Source organism: Eschrichtius robustus, chromosome 12 (genome assembly GCF_028021215.1).
Source record: "Eschrichtius robustus isolate mEscRob2 chromosome 12, mEscRob2.pri, whole genome shotgun sequence".
Classification (NCBI taxonomy): Eukaryota; Metazoa; Chordata; class Mammalia; order Artiodactyla; family Eschrichtiidae; genus Eschrichtius; species Eschrichtius robustus.
The window spans coordinates 69,328,659-69,353,011 of record NC_090835.1 but is presented as its reverse complement, the minus strand read 5'-3'; the positions used below and the strand labels follow the sequence as shown (position 1 = coordinate 69,353,011).

Sequence of the window (24,353 nt, the reverse complement as noted above, 5' to 3'; positions counted from 1 at the left end):
GAACTAGACTTTACTAAATTAAAAAAACTTCAGCTCTGTAAAAGACTCAGTTAAGAGAATGAAAAGGCAAGCCACAGACTGGTAGAAACACCTGCAAAATACGTATCTGATTAAGGATTTATATCAAAAATACACAAGGGCCTTCCCTGGTGGCACAGTGGTTAAGAATCCGCCTGCCAGTGCAGGGGACACGGGTTCGAGCCCTGGTCCGGGAAGATCCCACATGCCGCGGAGCAACTAAGCCCGTGCGCCACAGCTTCTGAGCCTGTGCTCTAGAGCCCGTGAGCCACAACTACTGAGCCCACGAGCCGCAACTACTGAAGCCCACGCGCCTAGAGCCCATGCTCTGCAACAAGAGAAGCCACTGCAATGAGAAGCCCGCACACCACAACAAAGAGTAGCCCCCGCTCGCCGCAACTAGAGAAAGCCCGCGTGCAGCAACAAAGACCCAACGCAGCCAAAAATCAATCAATAAATTTTAAAAAAATTTTTTAAAAAATACACAAAAAATATTTAAAACTGAACAATAATAAAATATATAAGCCGGGGCTTCCCTGGTGGAGCAGTGGTTGAGAGTTTGCCTGCCAATGCAGGGGACACGGGTTCGAGCCCCGGTCTGGGAAGATCCCACATGCCGCGGAGCAACTAAGCCCGTGAGCCACAACTACTGAGCCTGCGGGTCTGGAGCCTGTGCTCCACAACAAGAGAGGCCGTGACAGTGAGAGGCCCGCGCACCGCGATGAAGAGTGGCCCCCGCTTGCCGCAACTAGAGAAAGCCCTCGCAGAGAAACTAAGACCCAACACAGCCAAAAATAAATAAACGAATAAAATAAAAAATAAAAAAATAGAAGAAGAAGAAATACTTGCATTACAGGTCTCAAGCTGGAGGCTTTAAAAAAAAAAATATATATATATATATAAGCCACTTGAAAAATGAGCGTATGATCTGAACAGACCAAAGATTTACATATGCCAAATAATCATACGAGAAAATGCTCAACATCACTTGTCATCAGGGAACTGCAAACCAAGACAACAGCAAGATACTACTAAACATATATTTAGAATGTCTAAAACACAAAACATTAACAGCCAAATGCTGGTGAGATGTGGAACAACAGGAACTCTTACTCCTTTCTGGTAAAAATGCAGATGATACAGCCACTTAGGAAGACAGACTGTCAGTTTCTTACAAAATTAAAAATCGTCTTATCATATGATCCACAGTCATGTGTCTATCTAGGTTTACCTAGACTTGAAAACTTATGTCCAGATAAAAACCTTCTTGTGAATGTTCATTGCAGCTCCATTCACAACGGCCCAAAACAGGAAGCAACCAAGATATCCTTAAGAGGTAAATGGATACACAAAATGTGGCACATACCCACAAAAGAATATTGTTCAGTAATTTTTTTAAAATGAGCTGTCAGCCATGAAGAGACATGGAAGATTCTTAAATGCATATCGCTAAGTTAAGGAATTTAGTCCGCAAAGGCTACACATTGTATGATTCCAATTATATGACATTCTGAAAAAGGCAAAACTAGAAACGGGGGGTGGGGGGGGTTGAATAATTGAAGCACAAAGGAATTTTTAGGTAATGGAACTAAATGTATGAAACTATAACTCTGGATCCATGGCATTATGCCTTTTTCAAACCCCATTTAAATGTACAACACAAAGAGTAAACCTTAATGTATAATTTTTTTTAAATGGCCGTATGGAAATCCCAGGATTAAAGACAGAATATGATAAAAGAATCAACTGTATACAACAAATATACTGAACCACTTCACCGAAGTGGTTAAAGGTATAAGGAACTGACCTAAGTAACTTTATTTTTTAATTTTTTTTTAATATATTTTTTAACATCTTTATTGGAGTATAAGTGCTTTACAATGGTGTGTTAGTCTCTGCTGTATAACAAAGTGAATCAGCTATACGTATACATATATCCCCATATCCCCTCCCTCTTGCATCTCCCTCCCATCCTCCCTATCCTCCCACCCTTCTAGGTGGTCACAAAGCATGGAGCTGATCTCCCTGTGCTATGCGGCTGCTTCCCATTAGCTATTTACTTTACATTTGGTACAGTATATATGTCAATGCCACTCTCTCACTTCATCCCAGCTTACCCTTCCCTCTCCCCGTGTCCTCAAGTCCATTCTCTACGTCTGCGTCTTTATTCCTGTCCTGTCCCTAGGTTCTTCATAACCATTTATTTATTTTTTTTAGATTCCATATATATGCGTTAGCATGCGGTATTTGTTTTTCTCTTTCTGACTTACTTCACTCTGTATGACAGACTCTAGGTCCATCCACCTCACGACAAATAACACAATTTCGTTTCTTTTTAAGGCTGAGTAATATTCCATTGTATATATGTGCCACACCTTCTTCATCCATTCATCTGTCGATGGACACTTAGGTTGCTTCCATGTCCCTGCCACCGTAAATAGTGCTGCAATGAACACTGTGGTACATGACTCTTTCTGAATTACGGTTTTCTCAGGGTATATGCCCAGTAGTGGGATTGCTGGGTCATATGGTAGTTCTATTTTTAGATTTTTAAGGAACCTCTACACTGCTCTCCATAGTGGCCGCATCAATTTACATTCCCACCAACAGTGCAAGAGGGTTCCCTTTTCTCCACACCCTCTCTAGCGTTTACTGTTTGCAGATTTTTTGATGATGGCCATTCTGACCAGTGTGAGGTGACACCTCATTGTAGTTTTGATTTGCATCTCTCCAATGATCAGTGATGTCAAGCATCCCCTCATGTGTCTGCTGGCAATCTGTATATCTTCTTTGGAGAAATGTCTATCCAGGTCCCCTGCCCATCTTTGGATTGGGTTGTTTGTTTTTTTGATATTGAGCTCCATGAGCTGCTTGTATATTTTGGAGATCAATCCCCTGCCAGTTGCTTCATTTGCAAATATTTTCTCCCATTCTGAGGGCTGTCCTCTCTTGTTTATGGTTTCCTTTGTTGTGCAAAAGCTTTTAAGTTTCATTAGGTCCCATTTGTTTATTTTTGTTTTTATTTCCATTTCTCTAGGAGGTGGGTCAAAAAGGATCTTGCTATGATTTATGTCATAGAGTGTTCTGCCTATGTTTTCCTCTAAGAGTTTTATAGTGTCTGGCCTTACATTTAGGTCTTTAATCCATTTAGAGTTTATGTTTGGGTATGGTGTTAGGGAGCATGCTAATTTCATTCTTTTGCATATAGCTGTCCAATTTTCCCAGCACCACTTACTGAAGAGGCTGTCCTTCCTCCATTGTATATTCTTGCCTCCTTTATCAAAGATAAAGTGACCATATGTGCGTGGGTCCATCTCTGGGCTTTCTATCCCGTTCCATTGATCTGTATTTCCGCCCTTGTGCCAGCACCACACTGTCTTGACTATTGTAGTTTTGTAGTATAGTCTGAAGTCAGGGAGCCTGATTCCTCCAGCTCCGTTTTTCTTTCTCAAGATTGCTTTGGGGGCTTCCCTGGTGGCACAGTGGTTGGGAGTCTGCCTGCCAATGCAGGGGACACGGGTTCCGCCCTGGTCTGGGAAGATCCCACATGCCACGGAGCAACTGGGCCCGTGAGCCACGATTGCTGAGCCTGCGCGTCTGGAGCCTGTGCTCTGCAACAAGAGAGGCCGCGATGGTGAGAGGCCCGCGCACCGCGATGAAGAGTGGCCCCCGCTTGCCACAACTAGAGAAAGCCCTTGCACAGAAACGAAGACCCAACACAGCCATAAATAAATAAATAAATAAATTTTAAAAATAATCTGTTAAAAAAAAAAAGATTGCTTTGGCTATTTGGGTCTTTTGTGTTTCCATACAAATTCTGAAATTTTTTGTTGTAGTTCTGTGAAAAATGCCATTCGTAGTTTGATAGGGATTGCATTGAATCTGTAGACTGCTTTGGGTAGTATATTCATTTTCACAATGTTGATTCTTCCAATCCAAGAACATGGTATATCTCTCCGTTTGTATCATCTTAAAAATATGGAACGCTTCATGGATTTGCGCGTTACCCTTGCGCAGGGGCCATGCTAATCTTCTCTGTATCATTCCAATTTTAGTATATGTGCTGCCAAAGCAAGCATGGGTACAGAGTTTCATTTTTGCAAGATGGTCTTTTTTTTTTTTCTCTTCTTTTTTTGGCTGCACCACGTGGCTTACAGGATCTTAGTTCCCCAACCAGGGACTGAACCTGGGCCCCCGGCACTGAAAGCACAGAGTCCTAACCACTGGACCGCCAGGGAATTCCCATTTTTGCAAGATGAAAAAAAGTTCTGGAGATGGATGTGGTGATGGTTGTACAACAATGTGACGGTACTTAATGCCACTGAAATGTACATTTAGAAAATGGTTAAAATGGCAAATTTTATGTTATATATGTTTTATAATTAAAAATAAATAGCCAATAAATGTAATAAACAAACAAACAATAAGTGAGTGAGGGCATGATGCAGGCACTTTGGAAAACAGTTTGGTAGTTCCTCAAAATATTAAACAGAAAGTTACCGTGACCCTGCAATTCTATTCCTATGTATAATCCCAAAAGAAATTAAAGCATATGTCTACACAAAAGCCTGTAAATGAGTGTCCATAGAAGCCAAAAAAATGGAAACAACCCAAATGATACAAAGGAATATTATTCAGCCATAAAAAGGAATGAAGTACCACAACATGTTACAGCACGGATGAACCTTGAAAACATTATGTTAAGTGAAAGAAGCCAGATACAAAAGACGACATATTGTATGATTCCATTTATAGGAAATGTCCAAAATAGGGAAATCCACAGAGAAGGATAGTAGATTAGTGGTTGCCAGGGAATCAATAAGGGGAAGATGGTATTAGGACTAAGTACTAATAGGTACAGGGTTTGTTTGGGGGTGATGGAAATGTTATGGAATTAGATAGTGGCAATGACTGTACAACACAGTAAATCTACCAAAAACCACTAAAGTGTATACTTTAAAGTGGTGAATTTTACATTATGGGAAGTATATCTCAATTTTACAATGCTACAGAAATACGCAGAATATAAAATAAAAGAGATTGATCACATTCTGCCTCGTAGCTCGGTGACTCAGAACGTTGGCCCTGTCCATGCCCTCCTGCCCTGCAAGGCTGCCTGTCCTGGCCTCCACCTCTGTGTGCCCTGCACTCTGGCTGCTCATCAGCCCTTCATCTCCCCCTTGACTCCCCACTTTCTGCCTCTTGGGCAAGGCCTGCTCCTGCCTCGCTGGACCCACGCCTCTCCTGGTGGGTTCCCACCACCTACTCAGACCTACCCAAGACTGTCTGGAGGCTGAGACACCAGCCCCTGGAGTCACCCCAGAGGAGCTGCCCAGTGACCAGGACTGCGGTTACAAGTGTGTGTCAGCTGAGGGATACGGTTTCATATAGGAACTTAATTATAGCTCAGGAGTGGAGGAAGGGAGAGGAGCAGTGCAGGCTTCGAGGGGCCCCACAGGAAGCTACCCTGCTCTGCAGCCCAGCGGGTGGCTGCCAGGTCTCACCAGGACTGGGATCCACAGGAAAACAAGTATGATCCAGTGAGGAACACACAGCTTATGGAAATCATCCTGTTCATAAGCATGAATTCCTGGCCCCGCCATGAAACACCAGCCTGCGTGCAGACCAGAGTAGCCCAGAAAAAAGCTGAGATGCCAAGTTTCACTCATCCTCAGGGCTCAGAGGCCTTCTCCTCACCTACGGCCAGAGACCCCACTTTATTCGGTAAGAAGTAAAGGGGAGGCATTGCTTGTTCCTCCCAGACCACCTCAGCTTCCATTTTCTCCCTGGCTCTGAGCTGTTTTTCTAGAATGGAATCTGAGCTGCCAATTCTGAGGATGCTGGGAACATCTTCCCCATGCCTGACTACATGCTCAGATCCCTACCTACTGGCCAGGGAGGGGCCATGGAGCAGCTGCTGGCACAGAGGTGTCAGTAGGGCATGGTGGCCGGGTCTGCCAGACCTGTCAAACCACCTGGCCTGGCCACGGCCAGGTAGGGAAAGCAGACCAGCAGAGGTTCATGGAAAGAGCAGGGCCTGGGTGGAGGAGCATATGCTGTCAAGACACAATTCCTTGTCCCCTATTTCCGGCCTATATCCAGGCCCCTTATATAATTTCCAGGCCTCCTCCTGGTCATCTTGGTCGCTGTCTCTGCAAGAAGGCCCCACAGCCACCTGCTATCCCCCCCAAACCTAACACCCAGTTTCTTCTCACTGCTTCAAGACAGAGCCAGGGACCTGGGCCCTCCTCTTAGTCACCCTTCCCAAGACCCCACCCCAGCTTAGGCACGACCTTTCCCATCTCCACTCTGTGTACCTTTTTTTCTGAGCTCCTGAGAGGTTTTTCTCTAAAAGCCATGAAAAGAAACCTTCAGACTGGAGGCAGTATCCTTTCCTGGGTTTGTATGGAAGGAAAAAAAAAGCAGAGGGGTGGGTAGGGAGAGCAGATGGAAGACAGGTAGCGAGAAACATGGAAGGGGAGAGGCAGACACACACTTCATGCACCTCTCTGCCGTCCACCCTTTAAGAAACTACACCAAGAAATAACCAGATGGCTCTTCCCAAATGCCTCCCTTTGGGCAAAATGCCTTTCTTTGCTCACTCACAAAAGGCAAGGAAGGTCAGAGAGTAAACAGAGACATAATGAAACCACCTGAAAAATGGGAAAGGCAGGTCACAAAACTAAAAAATATACCATTTTTGAAAGAAAAAGAATAGGTATACACAGTCATAGTAGAATCTAAAAGAACACAGTCCTTGGCTTGTGAGATCGTTATCCACATTCTTCACCAAAAAATAATAATCAATTAATTGATAGATAAATGAATGAATGAACACAGATCAAAATTTATAGCAGTCGCTTATAGATGGCGTTGATTACGTATGATTTTTTTTTTTTTTGGCCATGCCATGTGGCTTGCGGGGTCTTAGTTTCCTGACCAGGGATTGAGCCCACGCCATGGCAGGGAAAGCGCCAAGTCCTAACCACTGGACTGCCAGGGAATTCCCTATGTATGACTTTTAAAATTTATTTTTTTAATTGAAGTATAGTTGATTTACAATATTGTACTAGTTTCGTGTGTACAGCACAATGATTCAGTATTTTTACAGATTATAGTCCATTATAATTTATTACAAGATAATGGCTATAATTCCCCATGCTATACAATATACCCTTGTTGCTTATCTATTTTATACACAGTAGTTTGTATCTTTTAGTCCCATACCCCTGATTTGTCCTTTCTCCCTTCCTTCTTCCCTTTGGTAACTACAAATTTGTCTTCTATATCTGTGAGTCTGTTTCTGTTCTACATATACATTCATTTGTATTATTTTTTAGATTCCAAACATAAGTGATGTTACACAGTATCTGTCATTCTCTGTCTGACTTATTTCACGAAGCATAAGATTCTCTAGGTCCATCCACATTGCTCCAAATGGAAGAATTTCATTCTTTTTTATGGCTGGGCAATATTCCATTGTAGGGGCTTCCCTGGTGGCGCAGCGGTTGAGAGTCTGCCTGCCAATGCAGGGGACACGGGTTCGAGCCCTGGTCTGGGAGGATCCCACATGCCACGGAGCGACTAGGCCCGTGAGCCACAACTGCTGAGCCTGCGCGTCTGGAGCTTGTGCTCCGCAACAAGAGAGGCCGCGACAGTGAGAGGCCCGCGCACCGCGATGAAGAGTGGCCCCCGCTTGCCGCAGCTGGAGAAAGCCCTCGCGCAGAAACGAAGACCCAACACAGCCAAAAATAAAAATATAAATAAATAAAAATTAAAAAAAAAAATATTCCATTGTAAATGTATACCATTCTTCTTAATGAATTTGTCTGTTGATGGGCACTTCCATGTTTTGGCTATTGCAAATGATGCTGCTATGAATATTGAGGTGCATGTATCTTTTTGAATTAGTGCTTTTGTCTTTTCTGGATATATTCCCAGGAGTGGAATTGCTGGATCATGTGGTAGTTCTATTTTTAGTTTTTTGAGGAACCTCCATACTGTTTTCCACAGTGGCTGCACCAATTTACACTCCCACCAACAGTGTGGGAAGATTCCCTTTTCTCCACCTCCTCTCCAACATTTGTTATTTGTAGACTTTTTAATGATAGTCATTCTGACAGGCATGAGGTGACATCTCATTGTAGTTTGATTTGCATTTCTCCAATAATCAGCGATGTTGAGCATCTTCTCATGTGCCTGTTGGCCATCTGTATGTCTTCTTTAGAAAAATGTCTATTCAGGTCTTCTGCCCATTTTTTGATTGGGTTGTTTGTTTTTTGATATTGAGGTGTATGTGCTGTTTATATATTCTGAGTATTAACCCTTGTCAGTCATATCATTTGCAAATATTTTCTCCCATTCCGTAGGTTATATTTTCGTTTTGTTGATGGTTTCCTCTGCTGTTTAATTAGGCCCTGTTTGTTTATTCTTGCTTTTATTATTTTTTGCCTTAGGAGACTATTCCAAAAACATACTGGTATGATTGACGTCAAAGCGTATTCTGCCTATGTTCTCTTCTATAAGTTTTACGATTTCAGGTCTTACATTTAGGTCTTTAAACCATTTTGAGTTTATTTTTGAATATGGTGTGAGTGAATGTTCTAATCTCATTGTTTTACATGTGGCTGTCCAGTTTTCCCAACACTACTTGTTGAAGAGATTGTCTTTGCTCCATTGTACATTCTTGCCTCCTTTGTCGTGGATTAATTGACCTCAGGTACCTGGGCGTATGACTTATTTTCTTCTCAGTGCTTATCTGTATTTTCCAATTGTCTATAATGAATAACCACTATTCATATAATTAAAACATATTAAAATAAATTAAAAACCACACACAGGGAAATTCTTGTGCTCAAGTACCAGATCCACATCCCAGAAAAGAGAGTTTCCCAGATTTCCACAATCCTGGCACAGGGCCCCTGCGCCTACAGCTGGGCGGAGGAGAAGCCATAACCGCCCCCAGAGCCCAGGCAAGGCCCCCACTGAGATGTCCCTTATGCCTACCTCTTCTGATTCCCAATACCTTCTCTGCACCCCAACCCCTGCCTCCAGTGAGGAAGTGGGAGCAGAAATAAATACAGCTCTCCAAAAATAACCCAGGGATGACAAGGTACAAGAAAGGAGAAAAATGTAATGCCACTGCTGGTTTCAGCCCAGTAAGTCCTGCTGGTCTAGGTAGGGCCCGTCTGAACAGGACAGGTGCCAAGAGCCCCGACTCTCCTACTGCCTCTGCTCACAGCCTGCGGATGCCTACTTGCACCCATTCGTACATGCCTGGAAAGCCCAGGCTAAGGGGACATGAGCAGGGAGAGCAGCGTCACTGAATTGAGAAGAACAAGGGCTCCAAAGGGCTCAACCCCAGCTCCGTCATTTGTCAGCTGTGTGACTTGAGCAAATTGTTCAACTCTGATCCTATACCTCCTCATCCAATACCCACATCTTGCAGGCTGGTGTAAGGGCGAGTGAGCTCCTCCATGGGGTAATGCCTGGCCCAACGGAGAATGTGAATAAAGGCAATTTCCCTTCCCCCCTTCTCTCCATATGTGCACACCTGGGCCGTCTTCTCTTTCTCCTCTCCCTTCACCAGGCTGGAAGCGGGCAGATTAATCACTTGGAGCAGTGATTGTTTTCTGCTCCTACAAGTCCCTCCCACCCTACATGCCTGGCCCACCAGTTGGCTGGTTATTTCTTACGGTTCTAGGGGGTTTGCTCACTGCCTTGGAGCAGATCCAGGGAGCCACTAAGCACAGTCATTCTCAGGGCCTCCTCTGCCCCCTGACCTGGAATGAGGCTCTGCAGGGGGTCCCAAAGCCTGCCAACATTTTGCTTCTGCCCAGTGGCCAACAAGAGACTCCGCTGTGCTTGAAAGCAGGGAGTGTTCTCTGAAGCCAACATTAGTCTGGCCAGTCAAGCAGGTACTTTCGAAGCTGGAAGAACTGGATTTGGCCAGCCACCCCTTTGTGGGGAGGCCCTGCCGTATGGCGATCAAAGAAGCGGGCTTCGCTCACCTGGGTTCAAACCTTAGCTCTGCCACTTACTAGCTGTGCAGCTTCAGGCGACTTTCCTAACCAGTCTGAGCCTTAGCATTCTCATCTGTGGAAGGGGTACGATGATTCCTACCTCTCAGGGTGTGTGGATTAAACAAAGTGATGCATGTAAAGTGATTAGCACAGTGCATTCAACACATGAGAGCCATATTCTACTCAGCTACTGGTGTCTACTGACTTCTGCAGGGGATGGAAAGGGGATTAGATACAGGTGAGCCCAGCTCCTGAAGAAGCCACAGTCTGATGTCGGAGGCTAGCATGCAGGCAGTAACTACACCATAATATACCACGGCAGGTGCCAAGCCAGATGTGTGAGAAGGGAGCCTTACTAGACCCCCAGTGGAGGAAGCAGGGAGAAGGAGGCAATTGAGAAAAACTGCCAAAGCCAAAAATCTCAGTTGTCTCCACTGAGCTTCAACCAAAGGGAGGGGCAACAACTGAGGAAGGGGTCCTAGAGGGAACACGTCAGCTTTCTGACTGTTCCCCATGAAACAACTTCCCAGATGGCTCTGGCGTAGGCTAGTGCCAGGGCCACTCTGTGGGAAGAGGGCCACTCAGGCTGGCCATCTAGCCACCCTTCCATCCAACAAGTGCTTGGTGAGCCTCTCTGCACAAGGCACTTGCCCCTCAAGGAGCCAGTTTCTAGGGAGAAGAACTTTGATGGTGGCTAATGAACACCCCTCAGGACTGAGGACGTGACTGTGCAAGGCAGGCTGCTCCCCTGTGACTCAGCAAGGTCTCTGACTCATAGAGAACACTGGATGGATGGACTGGTTCTCTCTCAAGACGGAAGCAGGAAGCAGAAAGGAAGGCAAGGTTTAGGCTTCAGTCCACAGAGAGGAAGCAGCACACGGGCAGAAGCCCTGGGAGAGCTGGAACAAGCTCGTGAGAGGTACCCCCTGGCTATCTACAAGGTGCCAGGTTGGGGATACAAAAGTGAGTCCGAAACACAGGGTCCTGGTAGTGCAGAGGACGAGGCCACCCTAGGCTTGCCAGGGACAGAGGCAGGCCTGGGCCTGAGTGCAGATATGCTTACTGGATCAGGGAATGGGCTAGAAAACAGACAAAATATTTTTCTAAAAGGTGACACACTGCAAGGATTATGAAAGGCAAACTGTAAGTAGGTGCTGTAAATACACTGGGGTGTTAAGAGGCCAAAAAGAAGTCACAGCAATCACACACTATAATAGAATATAAGCAGGGCTAGATTAATACAATGTTGATTGGATGCAGTCTGCAGTTTGGGAATTTATTTACCTAGTGATTTTCACTTGGGAGATCGAAATTATTATTGGTCATTTTGTTTATTACCAAAGATTTTTCATGTTTTCAATGACAATCTATTTGGTGCCATTATTTAAAACAAGCTCTGGACAGAGTCACCTAGGACTAACTATAAAATCGGAGACATAGGCATGGAGGATTTAATCCATGGAGACAATCTGTACCTGGCCCCTAGATGACAATGAAGCTGACAAAGTGTCATTGTGGAAGCTTGCCAGAGCACCTGAACTGTCAGGGGGTCACTACCCAGGGAGAGTGGCTTTTCAAGCTGGACTTACTTGACCTTTTGGAATCTGTTTCTTCGAAATCCCAGCCATACTGTGAGGACCTAGAAGAGCAAGAGTCCTGAGGTTTGGAAGGGTCACTCCCAGGAACGAGAGAATCAGTGGCTCAGGGACGTGGGGGGCCTATGAATGCTGGGAGCCTAGGTGACGGCCACAAACGTGCAGTGGCACCGGTTCACGTGCTCCTCCTTTCTCGGGCAGTCCCCAGGCACCTGGCTGAGTGTAGGGATGAAGGCAAGCTGTGGTGCTGCTCCGGGCAGGGAAGGGCAGGGAGACGAGGGGGCTGTTAAGAAAGCATTTTAGGTGGGCAACGGTGGGCTCCACACTGGGTAGACGGTGGGAGGGGGGCGGGGGCAGCTCGAGGCCTGGAGATCCTCATGGGGCTGAGGAGGAGGGGGAGGGAAGTGAGGACCCCCAGAAACCACCCCAGAGCTGTCTTTCTAGGCACACAGCTCCATACCTGCACTGACAGTGGAACTGCTTTTATTATCAGAAAAAGGAGGGTGCTTTTTTTCCCCTCTTCTAATGTTTTAAGCTGCCTATGTTTACCTGCTGATACCCCATAGGCACCACGTGACAAATATTCTACAGAAAGGGATTGATGAACACAAACATAAAGGCAGAAGGGCGGTGAGAGGAGGGAGGGAAGGAGGGAGAGGGGAAGGAAGAAAGGAAGCAAGGGAGGGAGGGAGGGAGGGAAGAAGGAAGGATGGGCCAGGTAGAGAGATTTTACAGCATTTCAGGGTCAATGGCGATCTGGTCCCCAATCACGTTTCTGACCTCATCTCCCATTCTCTTCCTCCCTCACTGCTCCAGCCACCTGACTTCCTGACTCTTCCTCCAACACACCAGCCATGTTCCTGCCTCAGGGCCTTTGCACTTGCTTTCCCTCTGCCTCTAAGATTCTTCCCACACATGGCTCACTCTCCTCTTTCAGCTCAAATATAACCTTCTCAGCGAGGCCTTCCTCAAGCCCTCTATTTAAAACTGCAACTGGACTTCCCTGGTGGCGCAGTGGTTAAGAACCCGCCTGCCAATGTAGGGGACACGGGTTCGAGCCCGGGTCCAGAAAGATCCCACGTGCCGCGGAGCAACTAAGCCCGTGCGCCACAACTACTGAAGCCCGCGCGCCTAGAGCCCGTGCTCCGCAACAAGAGAAGCCACCGCAATGAGAAACCCGTGCACCGCAACGAAGAGCAGCCCCCGCTCACCACAACTAGAGAAAGCCCGTGCGCAGCAACGAAGACCCAACGCAGCCAAAAGTAAATGAAAATAACTAAATAAAAATTTTTATAAATAAATAAATAAATAAAACTGCCATGACCTCTTTCCTACTTTATTTTTCCATACAGCATTTCTCACCATCTGACATGCTATTTACTTAATTCTGGTTCCCTCCCCTTTCCCCAGCACAACTACCATGAGAGCAGATCTGTTTATCTGCTTTGTTCATTCCTGCATCCCTAGTGCCTAGAACAGAGCCTAGCATGTAGGAAGTACCCAATAAATAGCCACTGAATGAATGGAAGGAAGGAGAGTGGAGAGAAAGATGGTGTTGGAGTCAGATTTAAGCTAATCCTGGATCCTCAACAATCTGAAAGAAACTATTACCATCTGAGTGAAGGTGTGGGGGAGTTCCAAAAGCAAGGAGCAGATGCTATCTGAGCCTTCTCTTTTGCTCCCAAGAACTCCCGAAAAGGTTCCCCCAGAGAGCATATTGTCTTAAATATTAGTTTGCAGAAAGTCTGGACCTAGAATCTCCAACATAGCCATGAAAGGGATGCTCTAAGACTGCCTTAAAATAAGAACAAGGATCAGCCAAGCCACCACCTGTGCTTGGAGGCGGATGACCCCTGTAGTAGTTTCCTGTTGCCACTGTAACAAATTACCACAAACTTAGTGGCTTAAAACAAAACATTTATCCCCTTAGAATTCTGAAGGTCAAAATCCAAAATTAGTTTCACTGGACCAAAATCAAGGTATTGGCAGGGCCGCACTTCCTCCAGAGGTTCTAGGGGAGCATTTGTTTCCTTGCCTTTTCCAGCGTACAGAGCTGCATTCCTTGCATTCCTTGGCCTCTTCCCCTATCTTCAGAGCCAGAAGATCTTGCTGCAGTAGCCACTCTGCCTTCTTCTGTATCAGATCTCCCTTTGCCTCCCTCTTCAAAGGGCAATTGTGATTGCACTTAGGGCCCACTAGGATAATCCAGGATAATCTTCCCACCTCAAGTTCCTTAACTTAGTTGCATCTGCAAAGTCCATTTTGCCATACAAGGCAGCATCCACAGGGCCCAGGGCTTATGGCCTGGATATCTTTGGGGGCCATTACCCAGTCCACCACCATGAAAGACAGGAGCCAAGAGTTTGGGAGAAACACAGTTCAGACCTCTGGTCCACTGGAAAGAAGAGTCAGATCGGGAGCCTTGGCAAGGTCCTGGGCCAGAGTCTTTCTTTTGCTGTAACTAGGGAGCAGGGAGTTATTGTCATGCAACTGAGCATTTTGGTCCTTGGAAGGCCTCCTTAGAAGAGAAGGGTAGTTTTCTCTTCTCCAACCTGATGTCCCCAATGGACCACTCAGAAATCCATCCCGGGATGCACATGCTGAGGGTCAAGGGGAACCCAGCAGGATCTCTGGACTGTCCTGAAGGCTTTTAAGGAGGGGAAGCTGCAAAGAAATGGTGTGGGTCAGATGAACAAGCTCGGTTTCAGGGATGGCAGGTAAGCTTTTTCCCATGAGACCTGCCTGGGGTGGAGGGTTCTGAGAACCCATCTGGGTTGCCTGCTTGTTTGGAAAAAGGGATGATCAGTGAGCTCTGGGTTCTGGCAAGTTCAAGGACAGCCTGTTTGTGAGGCGAGTGGGCCCGCAGATGACTGTGTCTGCAGGGCAGCCTGCCTGGCTCCTGCTGCCACCAGGAGAGCAAAGCTGGCTTGTACTTCCATCAGAGCGGTGACCAAGAAACTCCACGCCGCTGAGGTCACAATTCTTGGATGAGGGAAGTGCCAAAAGCAGTGACAAGGATCAAAGAGTTACAGCAGATTACAAATGAAAGAAACGAAAATCTGTTTTTAGGTACCTATCAATATAATAATATAGAAATGAACTTAAACATGAGGTAGTTTCCCCATAACACCTGGGAGCCTCTCCCTTCAGGATCCTCCCCATGGGAGAACTCTTTCGAAGCTGCGTGGCTATGAGCTGTGGATAATTCAGTAATGGTCTCGGGAGAGCTGCTGAGATGACGCCAAGGCCCGGGAGAAGTCAGGCTTGGCAGACGGGACTTGAAAGAAAAAGAAGGGCCACGCACTGCCTGGAACCCCAGGAACTGTTGAGCAGCAGATGAAGACTCCCCGTGCTCAGGCTGGGCTTCCAGTGCCATGGCCCGGTGTCAACCAGGGAGGGAACCAGTGCAGGAAGGCACTTCCTCCTGAGCTCAGCACCCCAGAGCCTCAGCTCCGTGAAACCAGCACTTACCGAGGTGCCTAGATCTCTAAGTCACGACCCCACTCACTGAGCGCTAAGAGTCACACCCAGGTCTGCCCAACAGCAACGCAGCTCCTGCACTTCCCCAGGCATCTTCTCAGACAGAAAAGTCACAGAGACAAGGCAGGAGCACGAGGTGCTAAAACCCGGCAGGCAGGGCCCCGGGAACCGCAGAAGCAGCCAGCCGCACGCTAAGGCTGGAGACCCGCGGAGAGCAGAGGCTTTGCTGGGTCTCAAGCAGCTCCTCCAGCCTCATCCTCCATCACTCTTTTTGCTGTTTTCCCCCTCGACCCCCTTCTTTCCTCCTCTTTATCCCTCTCCCCACCATCCTCTCATTTGTCCCCTTCTTTCTTCTCACTCTTCTGCTCACTTCCTCATGGTCTATGATACTGAAACTGAAGTGTTTTTGAAACACTGTCAGTGGTGTTACATGAAGCTTTATTTTTCCTACTTTTTATTTGATAAATTATGATTGACTTTTTAATGTGTCTTGACAATAAAACCTAAATTTAGTTGCCTTTTTTTTTTTTTTAACTTTGGGTTTATTTATTTATTTATTTATGGCTGTGTTGGGTCTTCGTTTCTGTGCGAGGGCTTTCTCTAGTTGCAGCAAGTGGGGGCCACTCTTCATCGCGGTGCGCGGGCCTCTCATTATCGCGGCCTCTCTTGTTGCGGAGCACAGGCTCCAGACACGCAGGCTCAGTAATTGTGGCTCACGGGCCTAGGTGCTCCACAGCATGTGGGATCTTCCCAGACCAGGGCTCGAACCCGTGTCCCCTGCATTGGCAGGCAGATTCTCAACCACTGCGCCACCAGGGAAGCCCCTAGTTGCCTTTTAATTTTTGTGAGCCCTTTTATTTTTGTGAGCCCTCTGGTGTAGTGGCATCCCTAAATAACGCGTGTGTGTGTGCGTGTGTGTGTCACTCCACCCATGCTCTGGGTACTTAATCAGTGTGGCTGACAGCTCAAAATCAATTAATTTTAACAGCAACCAGAGGAACTCAGATTATATATGAGGAAGAATTTCCTCATACTTAGACTACTGCAGTAATCTCCTACCTAACCTCTCTACCTTCATTCTTTCTCCATTCAATCCACCTTTTTGCACTATTAACATAATCACTCCTTGCTCTAAAACCATCAATGGCTACCCACTGCCCAAAGAACACAGAGTACAAATTCCCTCACCTGGCATTAAATGGCTTCTATCAACCCACTAGGAATTTCCTAACAGTGGTTTCCAGGAATGGAAATTGTGAGAAAACACTTTTCTCCTGGAAGTATCCATATACAGGCCAGGTTATCTCACATAAGGGATGCTAAAAAGAAGTAGTAGCTGGTCTCCAAGGAGGCCTCTCTCCCTCCTAGTGAACCGTGCCTCTTGTTGTTCATACCCTTGTGTAGCCCTCTCCTGAATCTGAGCCAGTCCTATGACCAAGAAAACACAAAGTGACATTGTGTGACTTCCAAGATTAGGTCATAAGAAACCTTGCTATTCATGCCTGGATCTCTCAATACACCCCCTCTTGGGATATTTCTGCTCAGAACAGCTGCCATGCTGTGAGAGGCACAAGGCACATGGAGAGGCCACATGTAGGCACCCTAGTCAACAGCCAGCATCAGTGCCAGCCATTTGAGGGAGCCAGTGTGGACATCCAGCCCAGCTGAACCTTCAGATGACTCCTGCCCTGGCCTCTACTTGACTACAGCAACATGAGAGACCCCAAGTGAGAACTGCCCAGCTGAGCCCAGTCAACCCACAGAATCATGAAAAATAATAAAGTGCCAATTCCACTTAAGAATGTCCTAGATGAGCCAATAAAAACTAACTTTATTAAATCATGACCCTTGAGTACATGTCTTTTATTTTTATTTTATTTATTTATTTTTTTAAGGCCATGCCACACAGCATGCGGGATCTTAGTTTCCCAACCAGGGATTGAACCTGTGCCCCCTGCAGTGGAAGCCCAGAGTCTTAACCACTGGACCACCAGGGAAGTCCCCGGAGTACATGTCTTTTAAATATCCTATGTAACAAAACAGGAGTTCCATGATTGTTTCAAGAAAAAGCAATTGTGCAATTGTTTGAGTTGCAAGCTAAACTAGCCACGTTTTTTCATGAAACACCATTTTTACTTGAAAGAAAAGAATAACAGACAAATAAATTATGATTACTTAGATCGGGTATTTGACAAACTTTCTCTTGAAAATGAATGAAGTGAGACTGTCAGTTCAAGAAAAGAAACTGACAGTAAGTTACAAACAATAAAAATCAAGCTTTCAAGAGAAAATTCAAATTATGGAAAACTTGTATCCACCACTGTGAGCTTCACAGCTTCCCAATACTTGAAGGCTTTTCTGATGAGATCAGTGGTCTTAATATGATTTACTGACATTGTAAAATGAAGCATGTCAACATTTAGATCTATATAACTCAGTAAACCAATTATTTCTCAATGACCAATTCAAAGTAAAAGATCCATTCAAAGTGCAAGATGGGCCAATGGATTATAATGCCACAAAGTATGAAAAGTTTGTTGATAAGATTTCAGACTCCACATTCCAACTAACCTTTAAGAAACTACCACTCATCCAGTTTTGGTATAGTAACAAAGAAGAATATCCACAATTATCTGCAAAAGCTATTAAAATATCCCTCTCCTTCTCAATTACATATCTGTGTGCAGCCAGATTTTCTTCATATCCTTCAGCTAAAACAATGTACTTCAAGAGACTGAACACAGAAACAGTTATGAGAATCCAGTTCTCTTCTATTAAACCAGACATTAGTAAAAATGTAAAACAATGTCACTCCTCTCAACATTTTTGTTTTGGAAAATAGCTATTTTTCATTAAAAATGTCATTTATGATAAATGTAATGGATTTATTATTATATCAAATGAATTCATAAATTTGTAATTTTTAAAACTGCCTCAGTTTTAATTTCTAATACAGTAAACAAAAGTTCTTGAGGTCCTTAACAATCTTTTTTAAATAGTTTTTTTAAACAAATTTTATTTATTTATTTATTTATTTATTTTTGGCTGCGTTGGGTCTTTGTTGCCGCATGCGGGCTTTCTCTAGTTGCGGGGAGCGGGGGCTACTCTTTGTTGCGGTGCACGGGCTTCTCATTGCGGTGGCTTCTCTTGCTGTAGAACATGGGCTTTAGGTGTGCGGGCTCAGTAGTTGTGACTCTCGGGCTCTAGAGCACAGGCTCAGTAGTTGTGGTGCACGAGCTTTGTTGCTCCACGGCATGTGGCACCTTCCCGGGCCAGGGCTCGAACCCGTATCCCCTGCACTGGCAGGCGGATGCTTAACCACTGTGCCTCCAGGGTAGCCCGCTTAACAATTTTTAAGAGCATAAAGTTGACTTCAAAATAAACCAGCTTTCTTTCAAGGTGGCCAATCTGACACCCAGTTTCTTCAGGGACAAAGCCAATCCTCAGGGATGACTTGCTCCTATAAATGAGTATCCTTGTACAGCACCATGTTTTTAGTACCCACTGAGTCTCTAATGTCTAAAAAATCTTTCTGTGCATATGTCTTCTCTCACCAACTAGGTGCCACTTACTTGGGCCATGGGGACAGCCAAGGACTACGTCTGAAACCATCTGTCACAGCACCTGGCCCACAAAAGTGCCTCAGATGGGAAAGACTAAGATGACAACACCAGTTTTTTGAGATTAACACTGAAAAAATCTGATAAAGCTATAGCCTCATCTTTGCCAGTGGAAACTAAGAAAGAAAACTTCTAGCTGGGGCTGGGAGCTCAAAGCTAAGGGATGAACTGGACAACCAACCCTGGACATGGACATAGGTGCCACTGTGGCTAGCTGCTGCTCAAACAAATGACAAAGCGAATCGAGTCAACGCAGCAGCTCTCCCTGCTAAGGGGGAACTTCTCTCTCGTCTCCTCTCAGAGAACCTCAGAAGCCTCCCAAACCCTCCTTCTTCCGCCTTCACATTTCCTTCAGAGGAAAGGACTTGGTATGGGTTTGAGAACAGGCGGGGCCCCCGCCTCAGGCCTTCCTGCAAGATCCACAAACAACCCGACCCCCGCAGACTGACAGACACATGGGCTCAGCACCCTGTTTGGCAACAGGAAAACTCACGGGGTGTTAAAGGCAGAGAAAGGGAAGTGAAGCCCATAAACAGCTAGTAGAACCACTGAGCTTCAGAGACTAAAGCAAATCAGAGAGCAGCCCCACGTTTCCCCTGGCCCCCAGCAGGGACCCCACCATGGCCTGGCTTCCCAGATAGTTGGGACAACGAAAATCAAATTCCCTGGAGTGCCCCTTCTGAGAGTTTACAAAACCTGCCAGGCATCCTGAGAGCAAACAGGGAAACAGCAATGCAAAGCACAGAGCATTGATCTGACTCTCGTGAGGACCCAATATCCCAGCAGAGATGGAAGAAACAATTCCGTGTATCATGCCCAGCTCTCTCTCATACATGCCAGCAAACTACAGACCCATGAGACAGGGACAGAATCTGGTTTTTCACTATCATCATTTTCCAAGTGCCTAGCAATGTACCTGGCACATAGCAGGCACTCAAAAATGTTTGTTACACAAATGAAAGAAAATAATGGACGCTATCTTTGAGGCCTGGCACCTGAATAATATGGGCAGAGAAGAAAGTTTGTACATTTATTCATTCAACAAATACTTAGCATCTCCTCTGTGCCAGACACTGTCCTAGACACAACAGGAAACAAAATAAGTCCCTGCCATTATGGAGTCTATGTTTCAGTGGGTGTAAAGGTGAAAATCTTAATGCTCCTCAAAAAAAACCACATAAGCCATAGATTCAATAATTATTTAATAAGTGCCCACTACGTGCAAGTACCAGATGCAGTGACAGGCTCCTGGGATCTGGGACTCAGCGCTAGTGAAACCATTTCATCTGAGATGTGTCCGTCAGTTGTCAGAGGCCCCTGGGTAAGGAAAATGGGATTACCTCTTTGGTGCATCTGTCCTCATCTGTTGGTGAACAGAGGCCACTGCGTGAGTACCACGTGCATACCCCAAAACACCACACAACGCTGCGGGACAGAAAGAAACCCAACAACTTTAGCTGAGAGGCACCAGGGGTCAGAAAAGCAGCTCTGATACATTATAATTAAACATCAGGGCTCAGAGAGTGCTCCTAAGGCAAGCTGGCTCCTCCTCTGTCCCTCACCCCACACCCCCCGCCCCCCAGAGATGTTGTGATTCTGTGCCTGAGTCAGCAAATATTTCCCAACCCTGGAAGTAGTCTGCCCATTTCCAAGTAAGCAGACACTGGCTTTGCTGATTCTATCAGCGTGGGGCAGGAGGAGCTGGCAAGGTGAAGAAGAAGCCGGAGCCCAACACCCCCCCACAGGTGGCAGCTCCTAAATGGAGACGCCCTGAGTCATGCTTGTTCTTTGACCAAAGCCCAGTGGAGACGGCACTGGAGTCACACCCTAATCACCAGCCTCTGAGCTGTGAAGGCCAAGAACCATATGCCTAGGAAGAAGATCCGCGTATGTGAAACCTGATACAAGGGGCCGTTTCCTCCCTGCCAGGCTCAAGCAAGTGCCTAGCTCTCCTGACACCACAGAACTCAGCTGCAAGTAGCTCCTCCCTCTGGATCCAAAGGCACAGAGGAGGGCCTGTAGTTTAGCTTCCCAGTCCGCAGGTAACACCCTAGGAGGTGGGCCTCTGTATTTGGTGACAGAATACAGCTGAAACTTTTAGAAGCGACAGGGCCAGCCCCTCCTGAGAGAAGCTGCGCCATCCCAGGACATGCCAGGAGCCACAGGCCCTGAGGACAGTTTGCACAACAGCCAGGACATCTGCATTCTATCCAAAGAAGAGGCCTACCAGCTTCCCAGGCCAGCGCCCAACAATGGCTGTCCTCTCACCAGGCCCAGGGGGATGGGGTCTGAGGGACCACAGGTGAGGCTGGAAGGCTGAGTGAGGGCAATTCTTCCTGAGTGGGTGGAGGCACACAACAAAGAAGGAGGAAAGCAAGGTGAAAGGCAGCCAAACAAACGAGCGGTTCATTAAACTAAGGAGTTAATGGGCTACACCATCTGTAGGATGATGTCAGGGGCCTGTCTGCCCACCCCTCTGAAAAAAAGAGGCAGGCCGACCCAAGCTCTGCAAAAGTCACCGAATGGGCACTTGGTAATTGATGATCATGACTACCCACGGGGAAGATGACGTGGTGGACAAACTGCAGAAGCTATCTGGCCAGAGCTTCTGGTGCCCAAGCTGCTCCCCAAGGACTGGTCCTGACGTCCTCTCAAGCCCTTCTCACCTGCTGCCTCAGTAGAGAACACTATCAATGGGTAAGCAGACAGAGGAGTAGCAAACGGCTCAAAAGAGTCAGGTACAGTCCTGGGGAGCCACAGGCTGGACTAAATTACCACCAAATACACAACCCCAACTTCATCAGAATGGCCCATTAAAGCCCCAAAGGGATGTTTTCCATTGGAACAAGGAACCCCTTTTGGTCCAGTCTGCCCTACTCCCCCCACCGCCCAAGTGCTGCTTAGGGCTCAAAGGGTTAGTGGAGAGGGCACTGGCTCAGCCATCCACGACCCTACTCCTTTCACAGAAAAGGGTCTGTGCACAAGAGGGTTCCAAAACTTTAAAGTCTGGTCTGGCTGTTTCAGTTGGCTCTCTAGCACAGTTCCTGAAGGCTGCCAATTCTGTGTCCAATTCTGGCTCAAAGACAGAGAGCACGATCCTCAAAAGAGGAGACCTAGAAACCCGGAGCCCGGTGAAACAACAGGCCTTCATTTCTGAACTGAGAGTGGGTCACGCTTTCAGAATCCTCCAAAATCAGATTGGGCAGAAACAGAGGATATGTTATTTCCTGAAGATCTCTCTAGGGGACCAACGCCAAATAAAGGAGCTCGAATTGAACGCATCTGTAAAGAACTTTCAGCCTGGCAAGAAGGTTAAAGATCCAGACACACCGTGAAGGTGGTGGGTTCTCTAGCCGCAGAGAGGATGATCCTTCTCTGTGACTGGAAGCAAGTCAAGTTCCTGACACCATCTTCCTAATGCAGCCCCACAACCTGTCCAGGCAGATACTGACTGGCTACTCCTGGGCAAAGGGAACAGGACTTCAGTGTCAGCCTCTCTCTCTTAGAGCCACAGGAAATGAAGCTCCCAAGGAAAACAGAGGGAGAAGAACCTTCAAGAGAACCTGCTCAGTGATCGACATCAGAAGCCCCAGACACATTCAGAGATGCGTGAGGGAAAAATCAGCAGGTGGTTCGAGCCACCAATAACAAAAGGGACAGATACCTGCCAGCCCCAGGGCTATCAGGCTGGCAATCTATTTCAAAACTCAAACAGGAAAAAAAATGTTCTGGAGCCAGTACAGAGGAAAAGGTTGAGGACCACAGGCATTCTCTGGGGCATAGATTCTGGAGACTTCTCTTAGCTCTCTGGGATAGGGCATAGGGTGGAGGGTGGGAATCAGGGCAGAGATAGGCTGGGGTATCATGGTTTAAATGTGTACAGTACATCCAGAGTGTAAAGCCACAAAGCCCTGTTTCCTGGAAGGGGAAAAGAGTTGGATGAGGCCTCCAGCTACCCCTGGCATACACCCAATTCAGCGGCTGGTCTCTCCTCAAAGGTTCCTGGAAGTCAACAGACCCATAAAGGGGAAGTACTAAAGCTGAGATTGGAAGAATGGTCTACAAATTGGACATTATCCCTGATGCAACACCCCAGCAAATTCTCCCACACAAACATTACCTGCTATTTACCTCAGACATTCAGCGCCTTACTTCAATCAGGGGCTGAACACCCACACGCCCACTCCACGGGTATCTCAACTGCGGGTCATGGGAAAGCAAAGTAGTGTCTGCAGCTAATGCTTCTCCCAGAAGCAGAGGCAAGGAACTGGGAAGGAAGGGGAGGTGGATGACAGGAATGCAGAGGACATGGCTGATTGGAAAGAAATCAGAGAGTGGGGCAAAAACAGGGCTTCTGGGGGGAACCTGGGTAGGAGGGGCTTAGGTAGACAGGGATTGCAGGCACGGGCTGAAAAAGCCCAGTAACATCGCGAGGAAGATGATGCGGAGGGGTGATACTGAGAGGGGCCAGGCAACGGGGGAAGGAGAGGACAGGGATGGGAAAAGAGAGAGAAGACACAGGGCAAGGATGGGAGGACGAAGACAGGAGACAAGGATAACGAGGGGGACAGAGAAGATCTCCAAGGAGCCCCTGGGTAGAGAGGGCAATGAATTTGGGGACACCAGAAAAGATATGAAAGAAGAGATCAGAGGCAAGGGTGGGTAGTGGGAGAGGACCTAGAGCCTGAGATCGGGCTCTCAGAACACAGAAGTGGGAGGAGACGGAGACACGAGGCCCAAAAGGGGGCACAGAGTCTGGGGGTTGGGGGGAGGCCCGTGGTTCGGGCTCAAATATTGATGGGCGTCCAAAGGCTGGGGGCGCAGGGGAAGCGGGGCGGGGTGCCAGGAGAGCAACGGACGACCGCGACCCGCCCGGGCCAGAGCGACAGGAAGCGGCAGCCGCTCGGTCCGCCGACCCCTGAGACTCTCCCCACTCCACTCCCCGCCGGGCCTTCCGCCCCAGCCGCGTTGCCCGCCTCAGCCCGGGCCCGGTGCTTCCCTCCGCTGCTTGCCTACCCGCTTCCCCGGACCCGGACTGACCTGTGCTAGATGCCCTCCGCACCACCGCCGCCGTCCCGCAGGCTCCGTAAGATCCTCCGGCTCCTGCCAAAACTTTTCCCATTAATCCCCAGATCCGCGGCGGCCGCGGCGGCCGCGGCGTCACACGCTGCGCTGCCTGGCCCCGCCCCCGCCAGAGTGACGTCACCCCGCAGCCCCGCCCCGGCCCGCCCCTCTCTCCACGCCCCCTTCCGCCCCGGTCGCGGCCAATCACCGCGCCTCCTGGAGTCGCCCCTGATTCTGCCACTCCGCCCACCAGCCCGCTGCCCCGGGCCCGCCTGCAGCGCCCTCTGGTGCGGCACGAGGGCGCGGCAGCTCAAGGAGGAGCTGAGGAGGAAGCTCCAGGGCCAGTGAAGCAAATCTGGCAAGTATCACAAAAGAGAATTTAAAGCTGGAAGGGAACTTAGAGATCATCTCGTACAGTCTCCTCAAACTTCCAGTGAAGAAACAGTCCCAGAAAAGGTGCGTGACTTGCAGTGAGAAGCAATGCTGAGGCTAGAACCTGGATATCCAAATTCCACTGGAGAAGACTGTGCTCCCTGTAATTTTCACAAAAGGGC

General features: G+C 47.4%; 1 protein-coding gene and 1 non-coding gene across 3 annotated transcripts in view; both read right to left on the bottom strand.

Annotated features, from left to right (window-relative positions):
• Window positions 1–23,911, bottom strand: part of PPARD (peroxisome proliferator activated receptor delta) — a 76,287-nt gene extending 52,376 nt beyond the window's left edge. The window contains exons 1-2 of one of the 2 annotated variants that reach the window (XM_068557858.1): window positions 23,776–23,911; window positions 20,076–20,160 (exon numbers count right to left, since the gene is read on the bottom strand). The gene's annotated coding sequence lies outside the window, so the exon portion shown is untranslated. The remainder of the gene's footprint in view (window positions 1–20,075; window positions 20,161–23,775) is intronic. The other variant, XM_068557859.1, reaches the window with a different exon arrangement.
• On the bottom strand, window positions 3,991–4,093 carry LOC137774364 (U6 spliceosomal RNA). The gene has a single exon (XR_011075885.1). It is a non-coding gene; the product is annotated as a U6 spliceosomal RNA (small nuclear RNA).
• Window positions 23,912–24,353: the final 442 nt, after the last annotated feature.